Source organism: Coptis chinensis, chromosome 2, assembly GCF_015680905.1.
Source record: "Coptis chinensis isolate HL-2020 chromosome 2, ASM1568090v1, whole genome shotgun sequence".
NCBI lineage: Eukaryota > Viridiplantae > Streptophyta > Magnoliopsida > Ranunculales > Ranunculaceae > Coptis > Coptis chinensis.
The window spans coordinates 88901649-88909589 of NC_141457.1; positions in this window are offsets into that span (position 1 = coordinate 88901649).

Consider the following 7941-nt stretch of genomic DNA (forward strand, 5'->3'; position numbering starts at 1 on the left):
AGTTTGTGGTTTGAATAAGGCTTTAATTAGGGAAAACAGCTACAACCATAGCTTTTTAAGATAGAATAATTTGGAGGCTGTTGGAATATCTTTTTCCAAGGACAAATGTTTTGAAGTGATGGTGATGGTAGTCTGTTGATCAAGAAAGCAACAGTTTGAATGACTTCAAGCCATAAAGATGTGGGAAGATTGGATTGAGACAGAAGTGTTCTTGTCATTTCAAGAAGATGTCGATGTTTTCTCTCAACTACACCATTTTGTTCAGGTGTGTGGGCACAAGAAAATTGATGTTTAATACCAGTTTTGTTGATAAATTGATGTGAAGCCAAATATGATCAATTTCTCCACAAGAATTTCTTACGCTCGCTTAGTTCGTTACTATCGCTACAACAAAATCTGACGAAGTTACCGCGTTTAGCTTCGTCAGTCTAAGTTTGAATGCTTTTACGCTCGCTTAGTTCGTTACTATCGCTACGACAAAATCTGACGAAGTTACCGCATTTAGCTTCGTCAGTCTAAGTTTGAACGCTTTTACGCTCGCTTAGTTCGTTATTATTGCTACGAAAAAACCTGACGAAGTTACCACGTTTAGCTTCGTTAATCTAAGTATGAATGTTTTTATGTTCGCTTAGTTCGTTATTATCGCTACGACAAAATCTGACGAAGTTACCACGTTTAGCTTCGTCAGTCTAAGTTTGAACGCTTTTACGCTCGCTTAGTTCGTTACTATTGCTACAACAAAATTTGACGAAGTTACCGCGTTTAGCTTCGTCAGTGTAAGTTTGAATGCTTTTACGCTCGCTTAGTTCGTTATTATCGCTACAAAAAAACATGACGAAGTTACCACGTTTAGCTTCGTTAGCCTAAGTTTGAACAATTTTACGCTCGCTTAGTTCGTTACTATCGCTACGACAAAATCTGACAAAGTTACCACGTGTAGCTTTGTCAGTCTAAGTTTGAACGCTTTTTACGCTCGCTTCGTCCGTTACTATCGCTACGACAAAATCTGACAAAGTTACCGTGTTTAGTTTCGTCAGTCTAGTTTTGAACGTTTTTACACTCGCTTAGTCTAATTTTGCCAAGTTAAGTTCGCATTGGGGGCGTTTCATTCTATTTCGTTACATCTACCTAACTCAACAACATTGTCAGTTTTCCACAGGTATGTTATCTGACATCACAACGATATTCAATTGCCAACACATACTTTATTTTTATTTTCATCACAATAATTTTTAGCTCTATGATATTACATCCACACAATCACATAATCATTGGTTCGGGAAAATCCAATAGTTCCTTATCAGTTTTTGCTTATACAACTCGTACAACTCTTTTCGTTTCAAGCGAAACTATATGTCAGCTTAATTATTTTTTCTAAGGCATTGTGCCGATCTTTCTACGAGAAATTTTCCGAGCGAAAATTTTTGTTAGCTTCATTATTTTTTCTAAGGCATTGTGCCGATCTTTCTACTAGAAATTTTCCGAGCGAAAATTTTCGTCAGCTTCATTTTTTTCTAAGGCATTGAACCAATTTTTCTGAGCGAATCTTTCCGAGCGAATTGAATCTTTCCAACAGTTTCTTTATTTTTCTAAGGCATTGTGCCGATGTTTCCGAGCAAATTGAAACTTTCCGACAGCTTCATTATTTTTTTTAAGGCATTGAGCTGATATTTCTCAACGAAACTTCTGTCAGCTTCTTTAATTTTTCTACGGCATTAATTGACACATTTCTGCACGAAACTTTTCTCCGTCGACTCGTAGTGAATATATTTTGCTCGTAAAACCGTTGTTTCTCCGTGCGACGACAATTCACATTACGTAAAATTTCTGAGCGGATTGAAAGTTATCTTCACCTTCTTTATTTTTTCCAAGGCATTGAGATCATGGGGAGCGAAACTTTTCTTCGCGGTCTTTTCGTGAATTTCTTTCGCCTGTAATACCACCGTTTCAACCTGCGACAGAAAGATATCTAGTTTTTCGTCAATCTTTCAGATAGCCAAACTTTTAAAAATAATTGATAACATATACTAACATACCTGTTTTATGTTGTCATAAATCATTGACACCGCTTTGTCACCTTCTGTCCACCTCACCAAGTCTCCGATCGCCATCGATTCTTACTATTCTTGGTTATTTTTCGTCGGTATAATACAGTCGTTTCTACCTACGGCACAACGCACCAAAAAAAAAAAAAAAAAATAACAAAAATGGCAGCAATAGCAGCAAGTAGTTCCATCTCGTCTCCACCATCATCTCTTCAACGAATTTCTCGTTTTCGCACTCAATCTTTTTCTTTACTTCCAACCTCGGTTTCTGCACAAGAATCCTGATGACGACCGTTCATTGTCATGCATCATTGAATTCTAATGAATTTTTTTTTCGATCATCAAAGAAATCTTCCTCTTCTTCGGCTATTGATTTTCTCACCTTATGTCACTGTCTCAAGACTACCCAAAGGAAGGGCTGGATAAACCACGGGATAAAGGGTCCTGAATCTATTGCTGATCACATGTACTGCATGGCGTTGATGACGTTAGTTGTTGGCGACCTTACTGGTGTAGACAGGGAAAGGTGTATCAAGATAGCACTTGTGCACTTAGATTACCTTGCAAAATAATTCCTCCTGCACTTTGCTTCGCTGGAGGTTGATGATAACACAAGAAAAAGAATCAAACTTCATTCGCGATAGGGACACTTCTTACTGGAAGAACTCAACGTCTTAATCGCTTCCTCCACTACTGATTTCGGCTGATAGGTTCTACCTATTCGAGTCGTCAGAGAAGAGGAGCTCCTTCCTTTTTGCACGCCTGAAGGTACAGAATAGAACTTAAGTTCGGAACGGCCTCCATCTCTGGCTCTGCTTCTGACAGCGCGGCTAGTCTAGAAACTCTAGACAAAAATTTCTTCAGATGCTTTATATATTCATAATCCAAGTCCAATTCCAGTCCTGTCTTCATGTTAGTTCACGCACATGTGGCTGTTGTATTCAATTCTAATTTATATTTTAACTAATTAACCTCTTGTTATTACTCTTTTGCCCCTCCCTTTAATTCACATGCATGTTTGCTCACACAAACAATCGTCTATGTTTCCATCCATATTAAGAGTTCCTCCTTTACTTCCTACTGTTATTACGTTACTGCCACTCTCTTGAATCATGTTTCTGACCATTAATTAACTTTCTCTTGCATATTTCTCGTTAATTTTCTCATTAATTTTCTTATCTTATCAACTCTTATATAATCCAAACTCTTATCTAGTCCGAATTCTTATCTAGTCCGAATTCTTATCTAATTCAAACTCTTATCTACTCCGAATTCTTATCTAATACAAATTCTTATCTAATCTGATTTCTTATCTAATCCAAACTCTTATCTAATTTGAATTCTTATCTAATCCGAAGTTGGCATCCAGTTTTCGTCGCTAAAGTCTTCACCTTCGAATCCAATTCGTATTTAATTTCATTTTCTTCCTATTATTACTAAACTGCCCCTACATTTAATTTCAACGGTCTAATCCTAATTTCGCTATTCCGCTAGCACGCGGTGTCGAAATCAACTTTCGTATTGTTATGTAATGCGTTCAGTACAGTTTTCGGCAATTAATTTCTTTTGAAATTTTTTCTGTGCATCTTTTATTTTTTCTTTGCATTTTTCAGCCATTTTTTAACTACATTGCGTCCCGTGTACATTAGTTTGACATTATTTCATTTCCGATAATTCACGAATTTTTCCCGATTGTCTATTTTCCTATCGTTTACGTTCACACAGCACTTTGTTATACATTCCGCTTACTCTTTTCTTATTCCATTTTTTCCTTGATTTTTCTTCTCTTCTTTGCCATATGAACTTTGTTCGCATGCCAAAGAGGGGGCGGTGTTTCAACCCCCACCTACGTGGCAAACGTCCATTGGTAGGAGTCTCCACTTTATTCGTTTAATCGAAAGGGCTAAAGCCCAATTTGTAATATCATAGATCAATGTACATGCCTATTAACTCATGTGTCTAGGGCTGAACCCTAGCCACATGGCTTGCCACTTACGTACATTAATTTATGTCTAGATTCGTTTCACATCAAAGAGATAATCATCAATTAAGAGTCAGGTTCAATTACAATTACTTAAGATACAAGAATACTTGAGCTACAAAGACTCTCTACTCTCTACTACCTATATAAATACCAAACTATTTTTCATAAAAAACTACGTTCTTGAGACTTGATCCCATTGATAATTTGGGTACGTAGGCAACCGAAAGGTATAGTCTCATCATTCACTCAATCATCATCGCCTTTTCACTACTTTTCTATGTTCTTCGTCTCTTTCGTCACTACTTAATGTTTTGATCATATTTGGTTAAAATATATACCATTCGTCAGATAGTAACCAATGATGTAGTTTCTACCCATGAGAGTGTAGTTTGTAGGAGGGGTAAGACCAAACATGAGATTATTGAAAAGAGTAGAACGCCACAAAACATTAACGTCATTATTAGTACCTGGTAGGCCAAAGTAAGCGTGCCATATCCATATGTCGTAAGAAGCAACTGCCTCGAGTACGATGGTTGCAGCTCCATGTCTTCCAGTGTACCATCCTGCCCACTCCGTTGGATATGCTTCCCAAGTCCAGTGCATACAATCGAGACTATCAAGCATTCCTGGAAACCCCCTTAGTTCAGAGCAACGTTAAGCAACCTTACAATGTCCTCCTGGTTTGGTTCTCTTAAATATTCGGGACCAAATGCCTCCACTATATGTTGTCAGAACAATTTTACATATGAGAGTATGGTTGATTTAGCAATGCGGAAATACTGATCCAGAAAATCAGCTGGGGTTCCGTAAGCTACCGTTTGCAACACACACAACATTTTTCCCCGAGATGACAATCTGACTTTATCAGCTGTGTCATATTTCTTCTTCCAAATGTCACTATGTTGCTTTAGGCAACTCCTAATCCTCAAGAATAGCTTACTACTCATTCGGTTGCGACTATTGAAAATGCCTTCATCATATGTGGGATTCAGACCAAAGTAATCAGCCTTTAGACGAGCATTGCCCATGGCTCTATTACGGTTACGATACTTGTGTCCTGCAATAGACCCTAGATGGCGCCTTTCAGGTTGTGTGGAATTATTATAGATAGCAACCGCTGCAACAAGATTTGCTTGGATGCCATTAGCTGCGGTATCCAAAAAATCTTGATCTTATTGGTAATATTGAAGAAAACAATTTCTTCGATTAATAGCATCATTGTCTTCATTATCAGAAGAGCTGGAAGAATGATCATGAGAAGGACCAGCTCCAGAGGCCATTTTTCTTAAGGTTATACAAGAAAGAGAAAATAATGAACTAAGTAAAAAGGTACATTGGAATGGTATATGCTTAGGTTTGTTTATATAGACAAATGAAATCTAAAATTGAGGTCCAAATTTTTTGAGGATAAGATTTTGGAGATTGGAGATTGGAGCGAGTGCCACATTTATTTCCTGACTTGGAGCGAGTGCCACATTAATGATTTTTTAGTTATAAATACGTATCCGTTCTCATCATACAATTCATACATTTCTCATTCTATTTTGAACCAACAAAAAACAAAATCTCATTCTCTCAGTTTTATTCTCATTTAGTACTAAGCTTGTTTTATAGCAATGTCTTCTAGGAAATTGTCATTTAATCCAATGGAAGACACAATTTTGATTGAAGCATGATTACAGTTCTCTATTGATCCAATTACCAGGATCAACCAGTCCTATAACATGTTATGGGATAATATTGTGAATCACTACGAGACAGAGAGATTGAAGTTCTGCTATATTCATCGAACCAAGAAAAGCTTGGAAGGTCGTTGGGGAATTATCAACAAAGCTATAACTTTGTTTCGTGGTTGTGTCCATCAAGCTGAATCTTTTAACATTTCTGGAGGAAATGATGCACATATTGTAAGTATTGATTGTAAATTCACTAGTATTGTTAAATTTAATTTGTATTTCATTTTGTGTTACAGTTTGTATAATTTTTCTTAACAGATGGCATAAGCAAAAAACTGTTTCAACACAACAAGAGCAATGGTAAAGAACGCACTCAGAAACAGAGGAATTTGATGTTGGGGGAGATGAAACTGAACCAAGATAATGGCTGCCTACGTACCCAAGATCTATTCTCTAGGGATCAAGTTTCCACGTAGTTCCTTATGAAAAATAGTTTGGTATTTATAGAGGTAGAGTAGAGAGTCCTTGTAGCTCAAGTAATCTTGTAGCTTGAGTAATTGTGATAGACTATAACTCTCAACTGATAATTATCTCTTTGATAAGAAATGAATCTGGACATAAATCAATGTACATTAGTGGCAAACCATGTGGCTAAGGTTCACCTTAGACACATGAGTTAATGGGCCTGTACATCCATGGTATTGCAAATTGGGCTTTAGCCCTGTCGATTAAATGAATAAAATAGAGACCCCTACTAATGGACGTTTGCCACGTAGGTGGGGGTTGAAACACCGCCCCCTATTTGTCATGCGAACAAAGTTAACATGGCAAAGAAGAGAAGAAAAATCAAGAAAAACTTGGAATAAGAAAAGAGTAAGCGAAATATATAACAAAGTGTCGTGTGAACGTAAACGATAGGAAAATAGACAATTGGAAAAAATTCGTGAATTATTGGAAATGAAATAATGTCAAACGCATTACGTAACAATACGAAAGTTGATTTCGACGACGTGTGCCAGCGGAATATCGACACTAGGATTAGAGCGTTAAAATTAAATGTATGGGCAATTTCGTAAGAATATGAAGAAAAAGAAGTAAAAATACGAGTTGGAGTCGAAAGTGAAGACTTGCGCGACTAAAACTGTATTTCACCCTGAATGAGATAAGAATCCAGTTTAGATAAGAATCCACCCCGTAAAACTTATCTACGAAATATTATAAAAGCGTATTCGTAGAACAAAATAGATCTAAGAATTTAACAGTACTAGCAGACGAGACAAAGTTTGCTGTTTTGCATAGCAGCAACCCAGTAAAGAAACAAGGTTTGGGTAACGAAGTCTTGAGAGGCTTTAAGGTCGCAGCAGCGGTGAAAAGAAGAATTAGCGGCGATCGATCTTTCACAGCAGCCCTTCGTCGCATGCCTCGCACGATTGTTTTGTTAGAGTAAGTGCCTCTACGTATGCTGCTTTTGCCAGCCGAAATTCTCAATAGTAAGAAATAAATGTGTTTATTCTTCTCAACAGTAACCCTTATAGAAATATAAATAACGTGCTCAAGAAACTCCTTTGTTATCTTCTTTCGAATTTGATTGCAGCTACAAACATGCTTGAATATCATACATCATATATGAGATGTTAGATCTACATCCTGATCTTTCAAACAAATAAAGGGGTTTGATCGAAAAGTGTACTACACGCTCTTTGTGGAGGAAATGGTGGCCTGTTGCCCAAAAAGCTATGATTCCTCTGTGCAGTGAGTGAAGACCATGAACCCCTCGCTGTAGATCCTCTTGTATGTCTTGCATTCCTAGCAAAAAAACTAGGAAGGGCTGGATAGGAAGTGAGAAGCCGGTACCACCAACCCACAAGAGAAGTTGACTTCGTGGTGTTTAGGTGCTGTAGTGCGGTCGCATGAAGCTGTGTTCATTAAACCTTGTGTGTATGAAGCATGTCATACGGAGTTCTGCATTGTGCACGATCAAATAACGCATGTCGTTGCGTAAGATCTTGTTACTGAGTTCGTGTTTGTTCTGTGAAGGAGAGATCAACGATGGCGCCCATATTCAAAACGGATAGTAACAAACAAGATAAGGTGTAATGCTTGTAAAGGAAGGGCACCGTACTTGTGTTGCACTGATTTGGTCTAGTGAACCCGGTTTGTTGAGCTTTCTGACCATTTTTTTTTGCAGGTAGAAACGACCGTATTACACGGATGAAAGATAATCGAGAAGAAAAAA